The sequence below is a fragment of the Scyliorhinus torazame genome, chromosome 4 (genome assembly GCF_047496885.1).
Source record: "Scyliorhinus torazame isolate Kashiwa2021f chromosome 4, sScyTor2.1, whole genome shotgun sequence".
Lineage (NCBI taxonomy): Eukaryota > Metazoa > Chordata > Chondrichthyes > Carcharhiniformes > Scyliorhinidae > Scyliorhinus > Scyliorhinus torazame.
In genome coordinates this window covers 35,947,535-35,974,233 of record NC_092710.1, presented here as the reverse complement: position 1 = coordinate 35,974,233, position 26,699 = coordinate 35,947,535, and the positions used below count along the sequence as shown (strand labels likewise).

Genomic DNA, 26,699 nt, shown 5'->3' with positions numbered 1-26,699 from the left:
AAAAAAACTTGAACAATATTGAAACGTCACTATCTACTTGGAGAGACTCAAATGTATAAAGTTAGTGTTTTTGGAATCTATCGCCTCACATCTTACTTCAGAGACATTGTCTGATGGGTCAAGGAACAGATTCACTTCAAACAGAAAATGCATCAAACAATTGGATGGATCATGAAAATATTCTATATGATTCTTGCCATCGTTGCTGTTCCTGGTAAGTGTCTAAAGCCCATTATGCACAATAAATCTATGCATGAGCTTGTTTGTGGTATTATTTGTGAATGATCATGTTCAATTTGATCAAATTATTATTGTCATACACTCGCCCTTACAGTACGGTATATTTATTAGTTTTCCAGAATAATTTCTTCAATTATATACTGCATCCATTTTCTCGCTCGAAGGCTCTCTGTGTGATAAAGTTATTGCATTCAGCACAATATGTATTCTGTTGAATCAAACTTCAAAGCGGAAAACTTGACCTTACCAAGGTTATCCATTGACATACGTTGCACAGAATGTGTGTGATTAACTGGAGCGGAAGACCTGACATGAGTGACCATGTGTTAGCATGTACTGGTATTTGTCAATTTAAAATTGCCCCAAATGTGGATTGTTAACTGGAGTCAACACTCGACGACAGATATATGCGTTTCCTGGACATTCTGTCACTGTTTTCAGTGTGGGCAATCATCTAACTATTACTTCAAGTAGAGTTAATGACAGAACTTTGTGGTAGTGATTAATCTCGTTTCCCAAGGATGTTCCTGAGAATGATTTGGTTCTGAATGTTTGGTTGGCGGGGTTAACTGGAAATCTGCATTTTGGAGGGTAGCTGAGGTAATGGTTGAGATTGAGTAACCTCTTATCTTGCCAACATACGTGTCCTTTACCTGAATGCTCGTGGTATTCGGAATAAGGTAAATGAGAGACCTGGGTGTGCTAGTGCATGAGTCGCAAAAAGTTGCTTTACAGGTGCAACAGGTGATTAAGAAGGCGAATGAAGTTTTGTCCTTCATTGCTAGAGGGATGGAGTTTAAGACTCGGGAGGTTATGCTGCAATTGTGTAAGGAGTTAGGTTAGTGAGGCCACACCTGGAGTATTGTGTTCAGTGTTGGTCTCCTTACCTGAGAAAGGACGTACTGGCGCTGGAGGGTGTGCGGAGGAGATTCACTAGGTTAAACATAGAGCTGAAGGAGTTGGATTACGAGGATTGGTTGAGTAGACTGGGACTGTACTCGGTGGAATTTAGAAGGATGAGGGGGGATCTTATAGAAACATATAACATTATGAAGGGAATAGATAGGATAGATGCGGGTAGGTTGTTTCCACTGGCGTGTGAAAGCAGAACTAGGGGGCATAGCCTCAAAATAAGGGGAAGTAGATTTAGGACTCAGTTTAGGAGGAACTTCTTCACCCAAAGGGTTGTGAATCTATGGAATTCCCTGCCCAGTGAAGCAGCAGAGGCTCCTTCATTAAATGTTTTTAAGATAAATATAGATAGTTTTTTGAAGAATAAAGGGGTTAAGAGTTATGGTGTTCAGGCCGGAAAGTGGCGCTGAGTCCACAAAAGATCAGCCATGATCTCATTGCATGGTGGAGCAGGCTCGAGAGGCCAGATGGCCTACTCCTGCTCCTAGTTCTTATGTTCTTATCCAATCCTAACCACAATTTACTGCTGTTAAATTCCATGCTGCCTATACTCAGAAACAGAGAATGACTGTCAGTAATTTCCATCCATTTTGCCTTCTTCGTCCTTCAGTTAACGGAGTGGCAATCGTAATCCTCTCCCGTGGAAACTGTGGTCTCTCTATCTGCACCACTCAATACCTGATGGCAATGTCAACAGCGGATCTGCTGGTCATAATTACTGAGGTTATCACCAGGCGAATCAATCGTAGTTATTTCCAGTTAACATTCCTGCGGATCACTCCTCTGTGCGAAGTTCAATATGTCCTGAACCGTGTAGCCCTAGACTGTTCTGTCTGGTTCACCGTCGCTTTCACTTTTGATCGATTTGTTGCTATTTGTTGGCAGAAGCTGAAATATAAATATTGCACCAAGAAAACTGCGGCCGTGGTTCTAGCAACAACCGGCATTTTGCTCTTTTTAAAAAACATTCCAAAGTACTTTCGATTTGAACCTGGGAAGATCATTGACAATGTACCAATGTACTGTTCTGATAGACAAAGCTATTTTACGGACCCGAGATGGATTGGATACAGAAAGTTTGAAAAGGCTTTAACCCCATTGATACCATTCGGGTTCATTCTGTTGCTGAACGCTCTGACAGTCAGACACATTTTAGTGACCAGTCGAGTCCGTAAGGGACTGAGGGGCCAGAGCAAGGGAGAGAATCAGAGTGACCCAGAGATGGAGAGCAGAAGGAAGTCTATTGTTTTACTCTTCAGCATATCCGGCAGCTTCATACTCCTGTGGTTGGTGTACCTTTTATACTTTTTTGGTGCTGCAGATGGGCTAGATAGTGATTCTTATTATACCTTTGGAAAAATTGGAAATATGCTGCGGAATTTAAGTTGCTGCACAAACACATTTATTTATGTGGTGACTCAGTCCCAATTCAGAGACCAGTTGAAGAGCGCGGTGAAATATCCAATTACATCAATTATTAATTTGATTAATAAACGATAACATTGAAAGCAGCTCAATGATTCAAACTATAAAGGGGGGGGGGGGGGACCACCGGAGGAAGGAAAAGAAAGGGCCTGGAGGATTCAAAAACCACAAACAGACAATAACACTGGCAGGTCGATCGCCCATTGCTCTATTTATACATTTTGTCGTGTTGGGTGCTCTGCTACACAGACGAACCAACACAATTGCGGAAGGTGCAACTCAGTTTTATTACTAACAATATTAACATTTGTAAACTGGTTACTGTGATTCGTTCACTACCCTTTAATCTGTGGACCCAACCCTAACACTATCTTGGAGAGGCACTCAGCATATGGTGAATGTCTGAGTGGCTTGCTGTGAGCTCTGTGCCCTGAGCTGCCTCCTGCTGGAATGATCCGGAAGTGTCGTGTTCCCCGTTTTATAGTGTGTCTGCTCTTGCTTGTAATTGGCTGTGATGTTGCGTGCGTATTGGTCCATTGATCTGTTCATCAGTGTGTATGTGTGTTTGCACCATGGTGTTTATCTGAATATCATGACATCCCCCCTTTCTTTTACAAGAATATGTGCCCATGTGGTAATAAATATAGATGTGTACTGAGTGCAGCTGAATGTGTGTGTGTGTGCAATATCTACAACATGTACATGAGGCTAAACTAGATACATAGGAAGGTGTCAGGTGCAACATAGCAACGAATTTGTATCATCAACAAAACAAGCGTAAACATCAAGCATCAAAACGAACTCCTGTAACGACAAAAGAGAAACTTATTGACATAATGGCAGAAAACTTTTAGTGAGTCCAATGTTCAAACAGGCTCATAAGTCCAGCCTAGTAGGGGGCGACGAATTCGGGTTTACCGCCTCAAGGGTGGGTCAGGATCCACCGGCTGAGGAATGGGCCTGGCCACAGGCAGGAGAGGAATGGGCATAATGGCAGGAAGCTCCACGAATTCGACATCAGGAACAACAGGAGGGCGTGGCACTGGTGTATAATCACGTAGCGAGCGCGGAAGCAGGTGAAGAGCCCGGCGATTGCGCTGGCGAATGGAGCCATCAGGCATGCGAACCAGGAATGAGCGGGGAGCCACGCGTCGGAGAACTTCGGCAGTTACCGACCAGCCACCCTCTGGTAGGTGGATGCGGATGTTGTCTCCAGGCGCCAAGGCAGGAAGATCAGTTGCCCGAGTGTCGTGTGCCACCTTCTGCTAAGCACGCTGCTGTCGCATCCTTTGCAGTACTGGAATGTGGTCGAGTGTAGGGACATGAATAGATGGCACAGTGGTCCTGAGGGCGCGACCCATCAACAGCTGGGCTGGTGAGAGGCCAATGGCTAGGGGGGGGCCGAGCGATAGGCCAGCAGGGCTAAGCAGAAATCCGATCCGGCATCAGCAGCCTTGCAGAGGAGCCGCTTGACGATGTGAATGCCTTCTTCCGCCTTGCCATTTGACTGGGGATGCAGAGGGCTGGACGTCATGTGTGTCAAGCCATACGAAGCAGCAAAAGAAGACCATTCTTGGCTTGCAAAGCAGGGCCCATTGTCCGACATGACAGTAATCGGAATGCCATGGTGAGCGAAGGTGTCTTTGCAGGCCCTGATGACAGCGGACGATGTCAAATCGTGCAGGCCTATGCCCTCTGGATATTTTGAAAAGTAATCTATGATGATTACGTAGTCAATGCCAAGCGCCTGAACAAGGTCCACAGCCACCTTCGCCCAGGGGGACGTCGCCAACTCATGGGGCTAAAGCGTCTCGGGGGTTGCGCCAGCTGAAATCTTTGGCAGGTGGGGCAGTTGATCACCATGTTGGCAATGTCATCGCTGATCCTCGGCCAGTATACAGCTTCTCAGGCCTTCCACCTGCACTTCTCAACCCCGAGATGGCTTTTGTGTAGTTGGTCGAGGACCAGCTTGTGCATGCTGTGTGGAATAATAATCCGGTCCAGCTTTAGGAGGACACCGTACATGACGGCCAAGTCGTCCCGGACATTGTAGAATTGTGGGCACTGTCCTTTGAGCCATCCTCCCGTCATGTGGTGCATCACACGTTGTAAAAGAGGGTCAGCCGCAGTCACCCGGCGAATACGAGCCAGACTTGAATCATCGGCTGGCAAATTGGCCGATGTGAAGGCCACATGCGCTTCGACTTGACTGACGAACCTCTCCGAATCGGGCAGTGTGCTCACTGCTCTGGATAGGGCATCCGCAATGAGGAGGTCCTTACCCATTAGACCAGTTGGAAGTCGTACCTCCGGAGCTTGAACAGGATGCGCTGGAGGCGAGGGGTCATCTCGTTCAGGCTTTTATGTGTGATGCTGACCAGGGGACGATGGTCGGTTTCCACGGTAAACTGGGGGAAACCATACACGTAATCGTGGAACTTGTCTATTCCGGTCAACAAACCCAGGCACTCCTTCTCGATCTGCGCATAGCGCTGTTCTGTGGGGGTCATGGCCCGCGATACATAGGTGACCGGGACCCATGATGCAGTTTCGTCCCGTTGCAGGAGTACCGCCCCAATGCCGGACTGGCGAGATCTTCGTATCCCGAGAGGTGTCGAAGAACGCCAATACCGGGGCTGTGGTGAGCTTAATTGTCCTTCTGGTGTGCGGCAGTCACTGGAACTCCGTGACTTCTTAACTAGGCGGCGAAGAGCCGTTGTGTGGGAGGCAAGGTTGGGAATGAACTTCCCCGGGAAATTGACCATGCCTAGAAAGCGTAGCAATGCTTTCTTGTCTGCCGGCTGCAGCATGGCTGTAATGGCGCTCACTTTGTCTGCATCCGGACGCACTCCTGACCGGGATATATGGTCCCCCAGAAACTTTAGCTCAGTTTGGCCAAAGGAACACTTGGCTCGGTTGAGCCGCAGGCCGTGTTCCCGTATCCGCGCGAAGACACACTGGAGACGACTGATGTGCTCCTGTGGTGTGGTGGACCAGATGATGATGTCGTCAACATAGACGCGCACCCCTTCGATGCCCTCCATCATCTGTTCCATGATTCTGTGGAATACCTCGGATGCCGAGATGATGCCAAACGGCATTCTTTTATAGCAGAACATGCCGAAAGGAGTGTTGAAGGTGCACAGCTTTCAGCTGGACTGATCCAGTTGGATCTGCCAAAAACCCTTCAAGGCATCAAGCTTTGTGAAAATTTTAGCCCGGGCCATTTCGCTCGTGATCTCCTCCCGTTTGGGCATGGGGTAGTGTTCCCTCCTGATGTTGTTGTTCAGGTCTTTCGGGTCGATGCAGACCCGGAGTTCGCCAGAGGGCTTTTTAACGCGCACCATGGAGCTGACCCATGGTGTGGGCTCCGTGACCCGGGATAGCACCCTTTGGTCCTGGAGATCCTGCAGCTGCTGCTTGAAGCGGTCTTTGAGTGGTGCTGGGACTCTACGAGGTGCGTGAATGACCGGGGTGGCATCCGATTTGAGCCGTATTCTGTATGTATTGGGCAGTGTGCCCATGCGTTCGAATGCCTCCTGGTTGTGGGCAAGGAGCGAGTGGAGCTGTGCTCTAAATTTAGCATCCGGGAGGTCTGACGTGCCTTCTGGGGACAGAGCGTGTAGCCGCTGAACGAGGTGGAGAATCTTGCATACCTGTGCGCCTAGCAGGGAGTCCTTTGATGAACCAACAATCTTGAAGGACAGTGTGGCCTGATACACATTGTGCGTCACCTGGAGCTAGTAGGATCCCATGGCCGGGATAACGTTTCCGTTATAGTCAACCATCTTACAATGGGATGGAATAGCATGACATATTTTACTCATTTAGTAATGCTGAACTTGAATATTGGTGGAAAAAGAGAAATGTTGAAGTTTCCCGTTTCCTGTGGTCAGGAGATTTCACAAGATTACCAGGTGAAGAGGAATGCCACATTGTTTTAAGAGAGGAGACCGCTGATTGGTTGGCAAGTGGACATTGAGCTTTTATTCACCTCCCTAACGTCATGTCGTACTCTTCTTGTGTCAGCCCAGCAGCTTCACAAACCCTCATCCATTCCATTGTTTTCTCCAGACATGAGGATTGCAGTGAAATTTTGTGCACCCTCCCACTTTCTCCCCTCAATAAACTCGTCAGCAGCAATATCTATGACTTACCTCATATTGAGTCAAATTCACCAATCATTACCTCACCTCACTGACCTCTACTTATTTTCAGACCATAAGACCAAAAGACATCGGAGCAGAATTAGTCAACTCGGCCCATCGAGTCTGCTCCGCGATTCAATCATGGCTGATATTTTTCTCATCCCCATTCTCCAGCAACACCTTGATTGGAAAAATTGTTATCCTTATTTCAAATTTCTTGTTATTTTAAAAAAAAATCTTTTTATTGGCATTTTCAAAATTTATCAGCAGCTATGTACATTGTTGGCCGTGTTTATTCACTATACAATACAGAAAGGTTTGTCTTTTCCTTCCCTTATTTTCCCTATTTACAGGGCAGAACGGTGGCACAGTGGGTTAGCTCTGCAGCCTCACGGTGCCTAGGTCCCGCGTTCGATCCCGGCTGTGGGTCACTGTCCGTGTGGAGTTTGCACATTCTCCCCATGTTTGCGTGGGTTTTGCCCCCATAACTCAAAAATGTGCAGGGTAGGCCAGATTGCCCCTTAATTGGAAACAATGAATTGGGTAATCTAAATTTATATAAAAAAACAATTCCCCTATTTATACTATGTCGCTCTCTGGCTCGCCGTGTGTCCATTTCAGTCTGGTCTCGTCCAGTGGTGTTCGGGCTCTGTCCGGTAGCTCTCCATATATTTTCCCACCGAGACTCCCTTCCTTACTGTCCGTGTTCATCAGGTCCCCTAATAGTGTCGTCTCTGGGACTCTGGGGTATCTACTGTCCCTTTGTGGAGGAAGTGCTTTATTTGCAGGTGTCTCATTTCCGGTCCTGTCGGCAGTTCCCACTCCTCCATCAGTTCGTCCAGTATCGCTAGTCTGTGCCGTACGCAAAAGTCCCTCACAGTCAGTGTTCCTCCGTCCCATCTCCATTTCCTGAAGGTGGCGTCTAGCATGGCTGGGGCGGGGGGGGGGGGGCGGCGGAATTTGTGATTACCGCAGATGGGAGCCATGTGGACATCCTTGTCAGCTCGAAGTGCTGCCTTAATTGGGCCCACATTTTCAGTATGGTCGCTACCACTGGGCTTTTCGCGAGGGTAATGCGAGTGCTTCTGTAGCCAAGGCCCAGAGGATTGTCCCCCTACAGGAGGCCTCCTCCATCCGCACCCACTGTGCGTTAGGTTTGTTTGCCCATCCCCTCAGTCGTTCCGCCGTTGATGCCCAGTGGGTGTACTGCAGGTTTGGTAATGCCAAGCCATCTTTTATTTCCCTCCATTGCAGTGTCTGTTTGGGAACTCTCAGGTTCTTACACCCCCCCCCGCCCCCCGACTCCCTGCCCACCCCCGCACGCCTCCCCTCATCCCCGCCCCCCCCCCCCCCCGCACACACACACACACACACACACACACACAAGCCATGATTAAACTGTCTACGTTTTGGAAAAACGCCTTGTGGATTAAAATCGGTATGGATCAAAACAGGAAGAGGAACCGTGACAGCACGTTCATCCTGATCATCAGCACTCTCCCCGTCAGGGAGAGAAGGAGTGAGCCCCACCTCTGTAGGTCATTTTGACATCTTCCACCAGGCTGTTCAGTTCCACTTGTGGATCTGTGTCCAGTCTCTGGCTATCTGGATTCCAAGGTATCGGAATCTGTTTTGGGCTCTTTTGAACAGGAGCCCCTCCACCTCTGCCCGTCCCCCATTTGGGTTCACTGGGAATGCCTCACTTTTGCCCAGGTTGAGTTTGTAACCTGAGAAGGTTCTGAACTCTTTCAGGATCTGCGAGATTTCCTTCAGTCCTTCCTGCAGATTCGGGACATTCAGGAGCTGGTCATCCTTTAGCCACCTGGGATGGCCACTTCCAGAATACAAAATGGACATTTGCAAAGATTGCAGGGAAAAATGGAATATGTTATGAAAGCAGGCAGGCTGTCTGCATATTGGAGAAACAGCTCCCAGACGAGACTGAAACTGTAGGTCCATTAACATATGGATGGCCCATCTCCGAGAACAAAGAAAAATACCGAAGTAACCGATCTGGCCCCAGACTTCGTGGCGCCAGTTCCCCAACGGAAAGCCGAAAGCAAAGCAGGCCAACGGCCACCTAGGACACGCCCAGCCATCAGGGCACCCACCGCTTTATTGGTCAAGATCAATGCAAATAATCAAGAAATTACCCAATTGATTGTCGCCAAGTTCAAGGCCCGCCCAAGAACACGCGAAGCCCACTTCGGGGAAAAGATAAAGGCTCCAAGAGAGAATCACTCTCTTGGAATCGTCTCTCTCAGTGGAGAGACCCGTCCACCACCGACACCAGAAGCAAGTGAGTCCAAGGTGAATGCTCGCTACCAGATGGACGACCTTAACTGTTCCCCTCTGCCACTTCAACCCCAGCAGCCTCAGAACCGAACAACGGCCATTGTTCCTCTGACTGAGTGGGTGCCCGAAGCAAAGTATAGGCTTTAGCAGTAGTGATAGTTTAGTCTGTAGTATTTCGTGCATGAGTAGATATTGCTGTGTATGTAAATAAATAGTACTGACTTTGAACTAACTAACTGGTGTATTGGCTCTTTGATCAGTATTCGGGTTTGAACCTTGTGGCGGTATCAAAAGATACCTGGCGACTCTAAAGCAAACGTAATTAGAATTAAGGAAGGCAACCATATTGACCGCCATATTTACAAACAACCAGAGAGAGCAACATTTATTGGCGGCCTCTGACGGGACTCGACCTAGAAGTGGCCTAGTCACTCCGAGAGAACCCAAATTTGAATTGTAACCCAATTGGAAACAGAAAAGCCACAAGTGTAAGAACGACACTGATCAATCCCCCAAGATTCGGAAGTGTGTGAATGCATGTGTACTAACAGGGATATAAGGTAAACCTGAGATATTTTGTTGCATAAAACTGTCGGGAGTTTTGTAGGCCGGAAATTAGCGTAAGCCGTACCCGTGTTTACATCACCACTTTATCACCCCCTGTTCCAAATTCAGTAGAGCACAGAGAAAGAGAAAAATGGCAATCAAGGCAATGGAACGCCTTTTGAACCCCCAGGAATTCGAGGTCGCAGTGACCAGTAGAGTCGGACCGTATCCCGTATGGGAAGCAGAGATCAGAAAATATCTCAAAGGGAAAGGATTGGAGTGAATTCTGCGCCAATGATGAAACAGGTCCCGGGAGTATAGGGTATACTTGGTGGGAGCCTCGACCCTTCAGTCGTGGCAGCCCTTCCCGACCCACAGAATGTAGGAGGAGGCACCCTACATGAAATGCACACAGCGATCCTAGATGCGATCGGCTATAACAAAGGAGACCCCGTAGAAGGCCTAAACAAGTGTAGGCAAAAGAAAACAGAGCACCCCACGGCGTTTGCTGGACGCTTGTGGATACATTTTACTGCAGTGTTGGGAGAATTAGCCCGCGCCCATTTGTCGCCAGATAATGTAGCCAAATGGACTTGCATCCTAGTCTCTCATGTGACAGAGTCAGGACAGAGAGCTTGCGCAAATTACAACCCCTCAGACGAGGCCCACAATGAAAAATGGGTTTTGAAAAGATTGTCCCGCTCTTGGGAACAGTCCATCCAAGGCAAAACCGCATTTGTTAAAACAGGGGAAGAACAGGCAGACATGCATCCAGTTAGGAAGCACCAGAAACCCGCATGGGTAAATGAGGGCAGGAACAGCACTCAGCAACCCAAATCCCAGGAGTGTTATAATTCTTGACAATTAGGACACGATGCACGAGAGTGCAATGCACACCAGAAGCAGCAGAGAAACCAACAGACAGGCATCCTAAGTAAGAATAGGGCAAAGCCAATCCATAGCGTTGGTGCCTGTTCTGAGAACACAGATATGACCGGCCTCTAACTATGTGTATGCCACGTGGGTGTGCCCTTGCCCTCTGAGGTCTCCCATTGCCCAGGGGCCCACCAGAATGGCAGTGTACGGCGCCATCTTGGTTCCTCGCTCTGCTCCATGCCCGTCAAGACCTGTGTCTGTCCCATTTGTTCTCTTTGTTCCCTTTACGTTCTGTGCATCCCCCGTCTTTGTTCCCCCTTCCCCAACCCCCCCCCCCCCATCCATCCCTCTGGTTCCCCCTCCCCCCCCCCCCGAGTGTTCTCTCCCCCTTCTGCCCTTTCTCCCCCCTTCTGGCCAGACGCTCCCTCTCTCCTGAGAGGTGCGCCGCGGTCTCCCTCACTGCCTGTCTTCCCGTGCGAGCCCTCCTCACTAGTCAGGTGGCTCCCCTCCCAGTGCTGGTCTAGACCGGGCCCTGTTTTACCTCCCCCTCTCCACCCCCTATCCCTCCCACTTGGCTGCTTCCCCTATTCTCGCTCCCCTTTCCTGTTTCCCATCTTCAAACTGAGAAAGGAGACAAACACGAAAACGAGGCAGCACAGTCCCGCGCAAAAACATAGTCCATGTTACAGTCTTTGTTTTCGCTCCGTCCTCCACTCTCATTCCCTTTCTTCCCCTGTCCCTGCCGCTTTCACCGCTGCCACGTCTGCTCTCCCCCGGGTTGTTCATTTTAACAAACTCATCCGCCTCCGCCGGAGTGCCGAAGTAATGTTCCTTCCCCTTGTATGTCACCCAGAGTTTGCCCGGGATTAACATGCCGAATTGCACCCCTTTTTTGTAGAGCGCCGATTTCGCTCTGTTGAATTCGGCCCTCCTTTTTGCCAAGTCCGCCCCAATGTCCTGGTAGACCCTGACTCTGTGCCCTCCCCACGATCATGATTTCGCCTGTCGGGCCCACCTCAGGATTTTTGCCCCATTCCTGGAATCGATGCAGCTTTGCATTTATCGCCCTTGATTGCTTCCCAGTATTGGGCTTAGGTCGGAGCCACTTGTGTGCCCTGTCCATCACTGGGGGTCTGGAAAGCCTTCCCTCCCAACTAGATTGCGCAGTTGGGTCCCTCCCCTCAATCTCCTCTGGCAGATCCACAATGCGGTCGTTTTGCCACCTGGACCTATTCTCCTCATCCTTGACCTTCCTTTTCAGGTTACCCTGAGCCGCCACCAACCTCTTCATCTCGGCCTCCAAAGCCACTATCCTGTCGCTGTGGGCCGTTGATGCCTTCTCCTGGTCCAGGAGCGTCTTCTCCTGGGCCTCCACTTTCCGTCCCAGGCCCTCTATCGTGTACTGAAGAGTGGCTATCCCTTCGGTCACCATCCCCTTCATCACCACCTGGTACTCCGCCTTGATCGCTTCCTTCATAGCGGTCAGTTCCTTTTTCAAAACGTTACTCCCCATCCCCCTGTGTCGTTGCCTGCTCTTCTCCGCTGTTCAGGTCGCCGACCTTTCGTAATCCACCTAACCTGCACACCTTTGGGCTGTGGGAGCAAAGCGGAGGAAACCCACGCAGACACGGGGAGAACTTGCAGACTCCGCACAGTCACCCGAGGCCGGAATGAAACGTGGGACCCTTGGAGCTGTGAGGCAGCAGTGCTGACTACTGTGTCACCCATTCAGGCTGGGGAACCAAAGAGATTCGACATATTTAACCTTTATTTAAAAACACTAGAGACCTTGATAAATCCACTCACTGTTCGCCTGTGCTCAAGGCAAATAGAAACAAACATTCTGTAAACTGTACTTCTAATGAAGCCATTAAAATGCAGAATGCTGCTGGGGAAGCTGCTCTTTCCACTCCCAGCTCAGTATAATCCTGTGTGTTGCTCTCCTGAGGGTCTGCAGGGATATCACAAATAGGAGCAGCAGGAATATCTACCGGATGTAATGACTGCTCCAACATTCAATATGTTCATGGTTCATCTATGTTAATTGTACCTTCCTGAACTGTCCTTATATCCCTTTGTGCTCACAGAACCCCTGGGAATGTCCCATCAATATAATCAGCGAGAATCCAAAGAGCTCCCTGAGTCTAGAATGCAGAAGATTCGCAAGCCTTTGATTGGGCAGTGGATATTATCCACATGGACTTTAGTAAAGCCTTTGACAAGGTACCCCTTGGCAGACTGGTGCAGAAGGTGAAATCAAACGGGATCAGAGGTGAGCTGGCATGTTGGATACAGAACTGGCTCGGTCATAGAAGACTGAGGGCGGCAGTGGAAGGGTGCTTTTCTGAATGGAGGGCTGCTGTTTTCAATATATATAAATGATTTGGAGGAAAATGTAACTGGACTGAATAGTAAATTTTCGGATGACACAAAGGTTGATGGAATTGGGGATAGCAATGGGGCTGTCAGTGGATACGGCAGGCTATAGATCGGTTAGAGACTTGGGCGGAGAGATGGCAGATGGAGTTTACTCCAGACAAATGTGAGGTAATGCATTTTGGAAGGTCTAATACAGGTGGGAAATAAACAGTAAATGACAGAACCCTGAAGAGCATTGATCGGCAGAGAGATCTTGATGTACAGGTTCACAGATCACTAAAAGTGGCAGCGTGGGTGGAGAAGGTAGTCAAGAAGGCACACGGCATGCTTGCCCTAAGTGGTCCGGGCATTGAGTATAAAAATTGGCGAATCATGTTGCAGCTGTACAGAACCTGAGTTAGGCCACCGAGAGGGCTAGAATACAAGACCTGGGATGTACTGCTGAGGCTGTATAAGGCTCTGATCAGACCCCATTTGGAATGTTATGAGCAATTTTGGGCCCTGTCTCTAAGGAACGGTGTACTGGCCAGAGGAGAATTATCCCAGGAATTAAGGGCTTGTCATATGAGGAGCTGTTGAAGACTCTGGGCCTGTACTCGATAGAGTTTATAAGGCTGAGGGGGATTTTGCAGAACACTGAGAGGCCTAAATAGAGTGGACGTTGTGAGGATGTTTCCACCAGTAGGAGAAACTAGAACCCGAGGGCACAGCCTCAGACTGAAGGGATGATCCTTTAAAACTGAGATGAGGAGGAATTTCTCCAGCCAGAGGGTGGTGGATCTGTGGCATTTATTGCAGCAGAAGGCTCTGGAGGCCAAGTCACTGTGTCTTTAAGACAGAGATAGATAGATTCTTGATTAATAAGGGCATTAGCGATTACGGGGAGAAGGCAGGAGAATGGGGGTGAGAAACATATCAACCATGATCGAATGGCAGAGCACATTTGATGGGTGGAATGGCTTAATTCTGCTTCTGTATCTGATGTCTAAGCTATTTTATTGAGCCGAGGTGAGAGGGATTTGATAATTTTGTCGCAGTTCTCACCCCGTTCTTCTCTTTGTCGCTAATTCTGTTGCTCAACGTTCCGACAGTCCGAGCACTGGAGACACTAAATTATGAAGATAGGTTGGGTAGGCTTGGGTTGGTGTCACTGGAGCAGAGAAGACTGAGGGGCAACTTGATCGAGGTGTGCAAGATTATGAGGGCCATGGACAGGGTGCATAGGGGACAGGGAGCAGCTGTTCACCTTCGTTGAAGGGTCAGTTACAAGGGGACACAAGTTAAAGATGAGGGGCAGGATGTTCAGGGGGGATTTGAGGAAAAACATTTTTACCCAGAGGGTGGTGACGGTCTGTGATGCACGATCAATTGGACAATGACGAGAGTTGAATACAACTGAGGCTTTATTGCTCGAAGATGTGTGGCCGCCACAGCAGCTGGTGAAATGGCTGCTTCACTGAGGACACACATACTTATACTCCGCCTACTGGGCGGAGCCAGCAGGCAGGGACTACCGCCATACCTGTAGTACAGGTCCTACCGTACATCACTTAATATAGGTGCAACAGTGGTGTACCACATTCACCCCCTGTTACAATTGAGTACGGCGGGGGTGGTGGAGAACTATATCCAGAAATTGAATTTAGACATACAATATTTGCAAATTTTGAAGTCCAGTGAACCAGTTAGAGGTTTAACTGGTCCGGGGCCTTGATGTGCCGCTGGGAGCGAAGCAGTGGTGGCGGCGATGCCGATGCTGGTCTGGTCTTCGGTGACTCTGGGAGCATGCTGCAATCCTCTTCATCCTCGGGCATGAGCAGGATGGTCCTGGAGGGGTTGCTGCTCGGAGCGCCTGGGGGAGGGGGGGGTGGGGGTGGAGCCGGGCCAGCGGTGTGTGTGTGTGTGGAACCTACTGGTGCCAGGTCCCTGAGGGGGACAGTAACCTGGCGGCCATCGGAGTACGCCACGTAGGCATACTGGGGGTTCACATGGAGCAACTGCACCCTCTCCACCAATGGGTCCGCCTTGTGTGGTCGGACGTGCCTACGGAGAAGGACGGGTCCTGGAGCTGCCAGCCGAGTCGGGAGTGACATCCCGGATGTGGACTTCCGTATCCAGATGGATGAAGCTTTCGGTGCTCCCAGAGTCCAGCAGGCAAGAGGTCACGTGTCCGTCGATTATAACGCTGGTTGATGCGGTCGCCAGGTTGTGCGGACGAGACTGGTCGATGGTCACTGAGGCGAGTCGAAGTTGGTCGTCGCTGGTGTCGAATGATGGGGTGCCCATGGGGCACGGGTCCTGGAACGCTGGTGGTGCCCATGTGCGTTGGGGGAGACAAGATGGCGGCGCCTGAAGATCTTGGGGAGGACAAAATGGCGGCATTATTGGGCCGCACGTGGCAGGGGTTGAACAAGATGGCGGCACCCATGGGCCGCACATGGCAGGGGTTGAACAAGATGGCGGCACCCATGGGCCGCACGTGTTGCGCGGAAGGGAAGATGGCGGCACCCACTGGCCGAGCTTGGTATGAGGGGGAGAAGATGGCAGCGCCCACTAGCCGCGCGTGGTCTGAGGGGGAGAAGATGGTGGCACCCACTGGCAGCACATGGTCCGGGGGTGAAGATGGCAGTGCCCATTGTGCGTAAACGAGGGGGGGGTGATAGCAGCGACTGCGTGTGCCTGGCACACGGCGGCGAAGTGCCCCTTCTTACCGCAAGCCTTATAAAGGGCAGCGCGGGCCGGGCAGCATTGGCGGTGGTGTTCTTGCTGGCCGCAAAAATAACATTGGGGACACCCGGGGTTAGCTGGCTGGTGTGTGGTGCAGGCGTATTGGCTGGGTAAGGGCCCCGCTGGGACGGCCAGCTGTGGGGTTCACGAAGGGAAGGAGGGGTGGGCCGCGCTGCTGGGGGCGTTGGCCTGAGTATTTCGCGAGGCGATCGTCATAGAGAGCGTGAGCTTCTTTGTCTCTGCGAGATCGAGTGTGGCCCCTTCTAAACGTCGCCGGCGTATGAGGTCCGACCCAATCCCCGTAACAAAAGCATCCCGCATGAGGAGGTTAGAATGTTCAGTGGCCGTAACGGCCTGACAGTCACAGTCCCGGAGTAGTGGGATTAGGGCCCGCCAGAAGTCTTCTATGGACTCACCAGGGAGTTGAGAGTGAGTGGCGAGTACATGCCTGGCGAAGAGCGTGTTCGTCCGCTGGGCGTAGTTTTCTTTAAGTAGCGCCATGGCTTTGGCGTAGTTTGGCGCGTCCTGGATCAGCGGAAAGACATTGGAGCTCAACCCCGAGTACAGTATCTGTATTTTCTGAGCCTACGGAACAGGGTGTGGTGCAGACCTGATGTACGCCTCGAAACAAGTTAGCCAGTGCTGAAAGTCCTTTTTGGCATTGCTTGAATACGGATCCAGCTGCAGACGATCAGGCTTGATACGGAGGTCCATCTTCTGAAAATCTTAGAGCAATAAATTGATGCACGATCAATTGGACAAAGACGAGAGTTGAATACAACTGAGGCTTTATTGCTCTAAGATACGTGGCCTCCCACAGCAGCTGGTGAAATGTTTGCTGCACGGTGATGTGTTGGGTGTTTTGGATCCGTGGAACACATAAAGGCTACCAACACTTAAAATAGAACAACACTATTTTATTAAGCTAGAAGCTGTTGAACGTACTTTCACTGTGGGTTAACACGATGTTAGATTAAACTAAAGACCTATGCCTATCCTGACCAGTCTATGCACTCAGCACATGGTGAAGATCTGTGCTGTAAGCTGTAAGCTCTGTCCTTCTGAGAGGCTGCATCCCGAATGAGCGGGAAAACTGATGCCCTCTGTCTTTATAGTGAGTGTGCTCTAACTGGTGATTGGCTGCGGTGTTGTGTGTGTTGCTTGGTCTTTCTGTGTGTCCATCAGTGTATGTCTCTGCACCACGACATACTGGTGTATATTATGACATCCCCCCTTTTATAAAAAATGTATGTGTGTGGCAATAAATAATGTGTGGTGATAATGATCCGAACTATGTGTGGGGTGCGAAGACATATGTACAGGACTATGTACATGAGAACTAAGCTATTTACATGGGAAGGTGCCTGGTGCAGAGCAATATGCAACAAGAGTAACGAGATCAACATTATATACAAACCAGGGAAACGGTCAAACAAAGCAACAAAATAATTCAGAGAGTCCATAAATTCGACAAGTTCATAAATGTAGTCTCTGAGGCGACAAATTCTGGTTGACCGCCTCAAGGGTGGGTCGAGAGCAGCCGGTTCAGGAGCGGGCTGGACTGCGTCAAAGTCAGGGGGAGGTAGAGTGACAGGGAGCTCTGCATAGTCCATGGCAGGGTCAGCAGGAGGGCGAGGCGACACTGGAGGATCACCTGGCAAGCGTGGAATGAGGCGAAGGGCGCATCGATTACGGCGCAGAATAGAGCCATCCAGTAGACGAACCAGGAACGAGTTTACAGACTGAAATATTTCGAAATTTCCCAACTAATGCTCTGTATCTCGTGACCCTTCGCCGTCTCAAATTCCCCTTTGCCTCCTGCCCCTTCCCCAACTTTCACTCACCTTTTACGTTTTGTTCTGCGGGGACCCAATCTGTTAAACGCGCGTTTCTCTCACTCACCGCCTTTTCTCAATACCCATTCGGCGCTGTGACCCTTGTTCGAATTTCACCTTCGCAAAACGTGCCACTCACCACACCAACAGCCAATCTGTATCCAATTCCTTCATCTTAGAACATTGACACAACATTTCCTGGACATCATTATGGTCACTCCACCACAATCTGCAATTTCAAAATACAAAAAGCAATAAACTAGCGCTCCATAATTTCAGCTCTCATCCAATTCCCGTGAAACTGCGTGTGGTGTGGATTTCTGGAACTCTGCAGTCCATGTGGTGTAGGTGCACCCAGAAAGCGGTTAGGAAGGAAGCTCCATGATTTGTACCCAACAAGAGTGAGTGAATGGGAAATGGTTCCAAGTGAATATGGCGCGTGTTCCTTGGAGGGGAATCTGCAGGCAGCGGCGGAGTTAGCAATCGGCGCTGACCATACTTGTTTTGTCAATGAAAATAATATTGCAGTTACACTTCAACACAAAGTCGGTACAAACTACCATTGCAGAACATCGCATTGCCTGCCAGCATTCTCAATGAATTCAGAAAACAAAGTGAAATGTATTTAAATATATATGTGATGGAATTTATTGGAACATAACAATGAGGTTTAACTGAACAGCAGCAACGGACAGATCCAAAGAGCTCCCTTTATTGGGACTGGATGAAATTCAATTTCTGATCATGTCGGAATTCAGATTCAACTCGCCTAAAAGCTCAAAATCAGCAAACAAATGGAGAAAATAAATCAGCATAACGCAAATATTTCAGGGATCAATCTTAAAGCGATGAACAGAGATTTCTCCTTGTAATGATGGTATTATTCACACAGAAGATAATAGAGGAAACCTTGAACCCCGTGGAGTGCAAAGGCGATGGACCTTGGCTGGAAACTGGGATTGGAACAGACAGGGGTTTGAGTGGTAGCAGAGGCACAATGGGCCGATGGGCTTCTTTCTAAGTGGATTTACTCGATGAGTTCAGGTCAGCGTCGATCATTGGGATTTAAAATGATCGCTCGAACAGAGACTTGAACCCTGGACCCTCAGATTAAAAGTCTGATGCTCTACCGACTGAGCTATCCAGACTATGAACGAAAACGCCTGTAGTGACCGCATTCCCCCTTCGCTGTTGCTCCTCTCGTTTCGCTGTTGCCCCTCTTTCCTCTGCTGATGTTGTGCCTCTCCTACAGAACAAACAGCTGCTTCCTTTGCGCTGCGCCACTCTCTGAATCCGGACGGCATATCAGCAGCTCCGCCTCTGGATTCAGGGCGAGTTCAGAGCTGTGCTGCTCTTCGGCGCTTCACTCCGATACTCCGCCCACCGAGTCCCTTTCCTGGAGACTGGTTATTCCCAGTTGGGTTTGGGACAGTCACTTCCTGATTCTGAACGACTCAACATTCTGACTCAAGATTCGCTGCGTCCAGCACGCTTACTTCAAAACTGTTCTTTACAAAAGCGAAACCTCCCCTTTGCCGAACGACTTCCGCGCCGTACCGGCCGCCCCGAACAGGCGCCGGCATGTGTCGAATAGGGGCTTTTCACAGGAACTTAATTGAAGCCGACTCATGACAATAAGCGATTTCCATTTCATTTTCATTTCATTAAACGCTCTTTCATTTTGAGTCTTTTTCGAGAATTGCCTGACTCAAAGAGAAAAAATTGTGCACAATCAGCTGAACGCGACTTTGTGGGACTGGCAAACATGTTATACAGCAAGTCAGGTGTTGACAGCTGATCCATTCCCATCAAATAGACGCTTTACAAAGGTTGCGGAGTGATGGAACAATCACAAACTCCAGTCATATAAGGAGTGGAGCTGCCGCCTGCTGGTTCCATGGTGTAGTGGTTATCACGTCTACTTTACACGCAGCAGGTCATGGTTTCGAGCCCCAGTGGAACCATTGCTGCTTTTGGACAAGTTGTGACCAATTGAATTTCCTTGTGAACAGAAATATAACCACGAAAGAGAAAATGCTGGAAAATCTCAGCAAGTCTGGCAGCATCTGTAGGGAGAGCAAAGAGCTAACGTTTCGAGTCCGATGACTCTTTGACAAAGCTTTGACAGAGAAAGTGAGAAATATTTAGACTGTGGAGTGAGAAAGAAAGATGAGCCATAGCCACAGAAACACAGGGAAACCGGGTTCCAATGGCCACAGAAACCCAGGGGACAGAGTGCAGAATGGCTTTGAATTAAGAAAACAAAGTGAAATCTATTTAAATATAAATGTGATGGAATTTATTGGAACATAACAATGAGGTTTAACTGAACAGCAGCAACGGACAGATCCAAATAGCATCCTTTATTGGGACTGGATGAAATTCAATTTCTGATCATGTCGGAATTCAGATTCAACTCGCCTATCAGCTCAAAATCAGCAGAAAAATGATAATAAATCAGCATAACGCAAATATTTCTTGGATCAATCTTAAAGCGATGAGCAGAGATTTCTCCTTGTAATTATGGTATTATTCACACAAAGGAGAATAGATGAAACTTTCAACCCCGTGGAATGCAAAGGCGACGGTCCTTGGCTGGAAACTGGGATTGGAAAAGACAGGGGTTTGAGGAGCAGCAGAGGCACAATGGGCCGATGGGCTTCTTTCTCAGTTGATTCACCCGATGAGTTCACGTCAGCATCGATCATTGGGATTTAAAATGATCGCCCGAACAGGGGCTTGAACCCTGGACCCCCGGATTAAAAGTCTGATGTTGTACCGACTGAGCAATCCGGGCTGTGAGTGATCCCGCCTGTAGTGACCGCATTCCCACTTCGCTGTTGCTCATCTCGCCCCGCTGTTGCCCCTCTTTCCTCTTCTTATGCTGTGCGTCTCCTCCAGAAGAAACAGCTGCTTCCTTTGCATTGCGCCACTCTCTGAATCCGGACAGCATATCAGCAGCTCCGCCTCTGGATTCAGGGCGAGTTCAGAGCTGTGCTGCTCTTCGACGCTTCACTCCGATACTCCGCCCACCGAGTCCCTTTCCTGGAGACTGGTTATTCGCAGTTGGGTTTGGGACAGTCACTTCCTGATTCTGAACGACTCAACATTCTGACTCAAGGTTCGCTGCATCCAGCACGCTTGATTCAAAACTGTTCTTTACAAAAGCGAAACCACCCCTTTGCCTAACAACTTCCGCGCCATACCGGCCTCCTCGAACATGCGCCGGAATGTGGTGACTAGGGGCTTTTCACAGTAACATAATTGAAGCCTACTCGCGACAATCAGCGATTTTCATTTCATTTTCATTTCATGAAACGCTCTTTCATTTTGAGTCTTTTCCGAGAATTGCCTGACTCAAAGAGAAAAAAATGGGCACAATCAGCTGAACGCGACTTTGTGGGACACGCAAACATGTTATACAGCAAGTCAGGTGTTGACAGCTGATCCATTCCCATCAAATCGACGCTTTACAAATGTTCCGGAGCGATGGAACAATCACAAACTCCAGTCATATAAGGAATGCAGCTGGCGCCAGCTGGTTCCATGGTGTAGTGCTTATCACGTCTGCTTTACACGGAGCAGGTCTTCGCTTCGAGCCCCATTGGAACCATTGCTGCTTTTGGACAAGTTGTGAACAATTGAATTTCCATGTGAACAGAAACACAACCACGAAAGAGGAAATGCTGGAAAATCTCAGCAAGTCTGGCAGTCTCTGTCGGGAGAGTAAAGAGCTAACGTTTCGAATCCGTTGACTCATTGTCAAACCTAAAAGACAGAGAAAGTGGGAAATATTGATACTGTGGAGGGAGAAAGAAAGACGAGCCATAGCCACAGAAACCCAGGGACCGGTTGCTAATGGCCACAGAAACCCAGGGGACAGAGTGCAGAATGGCTTTGAATTCAGAAAACAAAGTGAAATGTATTTTAATGTAAATGTGATGGAATTTATTGGAACTTAACGATGAGGTTGAACTGAACAGCAGCAACGGACAGATCCAAAGAGCTTCCTTTATTGGGACTGGGTCAAATTCAATTGCTGATCATGTCGGTATTCAGATTAAACGCGCCAAAAAGCTCAAAATCAGCAAAAAAAAAGATAATAAATCAGCATAACGCAAATATTTCTGGTATCAATCTGAAAGCGATGGGCAGAGAGTTCTCCTTGTAATGATGGTATTATTCACACAAAAGAGAAGATAAAATCTTGAACCCCGTGGAATGCAAAGGCGACGGTCCTTGGCTGGAAAATGGGAATGAAACAGACAGGGGTTTGAGGGGTAGCAGAGGCACAATGGGCCGATGGGCTTCTTTCCCAGTGGATTCACTCGATGGGTTCACGTCAGCATCGATCATTGGGATTTAAAATGATCGCCCGAGCAGTGACTTGAACCCTGGACCCTCAGATTAAAAGTCTGATGCTCTACCGACTGAGCTATACGGGCTGGGAGTGATCCCATCTGTAGTGACCGCATTCACACTTCGCTGTTGCTCCTCTCGCTCCGCTGTTGCTTCTCTTTTCTCTGCTTGTGCTGTGCCTCTGCTCTAAAGCAAATACACTCCAGTAACACTGGGCTGGTTGCCTGCAAACATATGAGGCAAGTAGATCATTTCATGACGGAATTGTTTTGTTGTCACGTACGAGGATCGAACCCGCGACCTCGGCGGTTTTAGCACCACGCTGTAATCATTGAGCTAACCGGCCATTGCCATCCGAGCACCTCGTGTGACCATGTCGATTCCAAATTTAGTCCAGTCGTGAATGGAGAATTGAGTATTCTTTCCTGACTGATCGCGAACAAGCTGGATCGCGCAAATTTGCCTTTTGTTAATTCCACCGTTTAGGTTGCCAGCAAGCCGTAAGGATTTGCTTTCCCCTAGAACTTTCTCACCAACACTAACGCTGGCTTCCGCATTGTTGAACACATTGTGCCTGGAGCATCTCCCAATCTGCAAACATTCTCCTCAACAAATTTCTCATGTATTCATCTTTATGATCGAAATTTCACAGTAACTTATTGGCACTGTTAATGTACGCCTACTTGTGACAGTAAAGATTATTATTATTCTAGCACGGGATGTGCTACGGCTCACATTTCCAGTACTTGTCCGCAAAAGCCTTTGGGCGGCTTTCTTCATTGAAAGAGTAAAATCAGCTGACCCTGTGAATTCAAAATCCAGTCGAAATGGAACCGTGCCGCAATAAAGTGCGTGCGGATTATTCAGTAAGAAGTCTCACAACACCATATTAAAGTCCAACAGGTTGATTTGAAATCGTGAGCTTTGGCAGCGCTGTGCCTTCATCATGTAAAGTGGTCCTTCATCACTTCAACTGATGAAGGGACGGCGCTGCCAAAGCTTGTGATTTCAAATAAACCTGTTGCTGTTACACTTCTTGTTGCTGTCACACTTCTTTCTATATCCAGCGCCAGCATCTCAACATCATGCAAATTATTTGCAATTGCAGGACAGGCCCTCACATTAGTCCGAATGGACGGCTGCTGCTTCAGCACGAAATGATGATGAGCCAGCTGAATTTTAAATTGGGGTAAATGGTTCGGGTATTTAGAAGCTAAGGACATTAACTGGGAGATCATGCGTCGTCTCGCAATAGATTAGCAAACAAGTATACTTCTCGCCTTAAGGTATTTTGATCGTTCCAGACGAAGTTTCAGTGTAATTACCTGAGGAAGGAGCAGCGCTCCGGAAGCTAGTGACATCGGAACAAACCTGTTCGACTTTAACCTGGTGTTGTAAGACTTCTTACTGTGCTCACCCCAGTCCAACGCCCGCATCTCCACATCAGTGTAATGAGCACCACATTATAAATGGGTAGTGCAGCTTTTTGAAAAAGACATTTCGAAGCATCAAATGTATTTGGCGTAGTCAGCAAACGACTGCATGTTAAGCAATCGGTTTGTTGAAGGTGGCAGCATTTGAGTCAAATTACTGGCAAGAGGGTTAGTAATTCCTGCACAGCGCTGCTGATCTATTCAATGCCGCAATTTCAAGATAGACTGATGTGACATGGTACCGTGGCTATTTGCAATGCTGCCTGGAGCAGATTCGCCTGAATTATTGCAATGAAGGAGACGTAAAACACAGTTCACAGCGACGTGAATTGTCATCTGCAGGAGTTCGCTATTGATTAGGAGACGTTGGACACATTTGTGACACAGAAATGTATAAGAACGACAGTTTCTCAGAAAAAGTGGCAGATACTGTCCAAGAGGCGCGAAACAGTTAGAGGGGACTCTGCGCCTCCGCAGCGGAGTCAAAATGCCGCTCCAGCTTGCCGGAAAAGGGGAGATTATTTCAGTAGGTGGTTACGTCGTTGGCCAGTACGGGGATCGAACTCGCGACCTTGGCGTTATTAGCACCACGCTCTAACCATCTGAGCTAACCGCCCATTTATGCATTCTGGGCTGGAGTGACCATGCCGTTTCCAAATTCACTCCAGTCCTGAATGGTGGGCTCGTCTGACATGTTGCGTGGCTATTTCCAACGTTGTCTGGAGCAGATTTGCCTGAAAATTGCAGGAATTGGAGGTAAGACATTGTTCAGGACGACGTGAATTGTCATCGCTGTAGACTAGGAAACTTTGGAAACATGTTACCGACTAGTTTGTGGCGCAGAAATGTAAAAGAATGAAAAAGTGGCAGATATTATCCAAGAGGAGTCAAGCGGATAAAAGGGAGCCTGCGCTGCCTCAGGTCAGTAATAATGCTGCGACAGTAGCACTGGGCTGGTTGCCTGCAAACACATGAGGCAAGCATGTCATTTCGTGACGGAGTTGTTTTGTTGACCCGTACGAGGATCGGCCCCGCCCACCTTGGCTTTATTGGGACCACGCTCCAACCATTGAGCTAACGGCCTTGTACGGATGATCACCTCGTGTGACCATGTCGATTCCAAATTTCGTCAAGTGATGAACGGAGAATTGAGTATTCTTTCGTGACTGATCGCGAACAAGCTGGATCGGGCGAATTTGCCTTTTGTAAATTCCACACTTCAGGTTGAAAGCAAGCCGTAAGGATTTGCTTTCACCTTGAACTTTCTGCACGTTTCCAACTGACAAACTTCTCACCAACAGTTACGCTGGCTTCGGCATTGTTGAACACATTGTGCCTGGAGCCTCGCCCAATCTGCAAACTTTCTCCTCATCAAATTTGTCATTTATTCATCTTTATGACCAACCAGCTGGCGGCTGCTACACTCCTTATATGACCGGAGTTTGCGATTGTTCCATTGCTCCGGAACCATTGTACAGCGTCGATCTGATGGTAATGGATCATCTGTCAACACCTAACTTGCTGTATCACATGTTTGCGTGTCCCACAAAGTCGCGTTCAGCTGATTGTGCCCAATTTTTTCTCTTTGCATCAGGCAATTCTCGAAAAAGGCTCAAAATGAAAGAGCGTTTAATGAAATGAAAATGAAACGAAAATCGCTCATTGTCACAAGTAGGCGTCAATGAAGTTACTGTGAAAAGCCCCTAGTCACCACATTCCGGTGCCTGTTCGAGGAGGCCGGTACGGCGCGGAAGTTGTTAGGCAAAGGGGAGTTTTGTAAAGAACAAATTTGAAGCAAGCGTGCTGGACGCAGCGAACCTTGAGTCAGAATGTTGAGTCATTGAGAATCAGGAAGTGACTGTCCCAAACCTAACTGGGAATAACCAGTCTCCAGGAAAGGGACTCGGTGGGCGGAGTATCGGAGTGAAGCGTCGAAGAGCAGTACAGCTCTGAACTCGCCCTGAATCCAGAGTCCGAATATGCTGTCCGGATTCAGAGAGTGGAGCAGGGCAAAGGAAGCAGCCGTTTGTTCTGGAGGAGAGGCACAGCATAAGAAGAGGAAGGAGGGGCAACGGCGGAGCGAGACGAGCAACAGCGAAGGGGGAATGCGGTCACTACAGGCGGCTTCACTCACAGACCGGATAGCTCAGTCGGTAAAGCATCATACTTTTAATCTGAGGGTCCAGGGTTCAAGTCCCTATTCGGCCATTTAGATCCCAATGATCGACGTTGACCTGAACTCATCGAGAGAATCCACTGGGAAATAAACCCATGGGCCCATTGTGCTTCTGCTACCCCTCAAACAGCGAACTGTTCCAATCCCAGTTTCCAGCCAAGGACCGTCGCTTTTGTGTTCCATGGCGTTCAAGGTTTCATCTATTCTCCTTTGTGTGAATAATACCATCATTACACGGAGAAATCTCTGCCCATCGCTTTAAGATTCATCCCTGAAATATTTGCGTTATGCTGATTTATTATCATTTTTTTTTTGCTGATTTTGAGCTTTTAGGCGCGTTGAATCTGAATTCTGACATGATTACTAGTTTGCTAGTGCAGTTGGGGACGGTTTAAACTAATGTGGCAGGGGAATGGGAACCGATGTAGGAAGTCAGTGGGGACGGAAACAAAAGGCAGGAAGGGTGAGTGTTTAAAGCATGACCAGAGAAAGCAGGGCAAAGAGCAGGGAAAGTCTACATTAAACTGCATTTATTTCAATGCAAGGGGCCTGACGGCAAAGCGGATGAACTCAGGGCATGGATGGGCACATGGGTCTGGGATATTATAGCTATGACTGAAACATGGCTAAGGGAGGGGCAGGACTGGCAGCTCAATGTTACGGGGTACAGATGCTATTTAAGGATAGAACAGGAGGTAAGAGAGGAGGGGGAGTGGCGTTTTTGATTCGGGAGAACATCACGGCAGTACTTAGAGGGGATATATCCGAGTGTTCTCCCACTGAGTTTATATGGGTGGAACTGAAAAATAAGAAGGGAGAGATCGCCTTGATAGGACTGTACTACAGGATCCCAAATAGTCAGCGGGAAATTGAGGAGCAAATATGTATGGAGATAGCTGCAAGAAAAATAGGGTGGTAATAGTAGGGGACTTTAACTTTCCCAACATTGACTGGGACAACCATAGCATTAGGGGCTTGGATGGAGGGAAATTTGTTGAGTGTATTCAGGAGGAATTTCTCATTCAGTATGTGGATGGACCGACTAGAGAGGGGGCAAAACTTGACCTCGTCTTGGGAAATAAGGAAGGGCAAGTGACAGAAGTGTTAGTAAGGGATTACTTTGGGACAAGTGACCATAACTCCATTAGTTTTAAGATAGCCATGGAGAATGATAGGTCTGGCCCAACAGTTCAAATTCTTAATTGGGGCAAGGCCAATTTTGATGGTATCAGACAGGAACTTTCAGAGGTAAATTGGGAGAGACTGTTGGCAGACAAATGGACGGCTGGTAAATGGGAGGCTTTTAAAAATGTGTTAACCAGGGTTCAGGGTAAGCACATTCCCTTTA

At 48.6% G+C, this 26,699-nt stretch overlaps 1 long non-coding RNA gene and 2 other non-coding genes across 3 annotated transcripts in view; 1 reads left to right on the top strand and 2 right to left on the bottom strand.

Moving 5' to 3' along the window:
- The window catches only part of LOC140411586 (uncharacterized), a 362,769-nt gene that overhangs the window by 209,910 nt on the left and 126,160 nt on the right, over positions 1-26,699 (top strand). The gene's annotated exons all lie outside the window — the stretch shown is intronic.
- Positions 21,756-21,828, bottom strand: trnak-uuu (transfer RNA lysine (anticodon UUU)). Its single transcript has one exon. It is a non-coding gene; the product is annotated as a tRNA-Lys (tRNA).
- trnai-aau (transfer RNA isoleucine (anticodon AAU)) lies at positions 23,719-23,792 on the bottom strand. The gene has a single exon. It is a non-coding gene; the product is annotated as a tRNA-Ile (tRNA).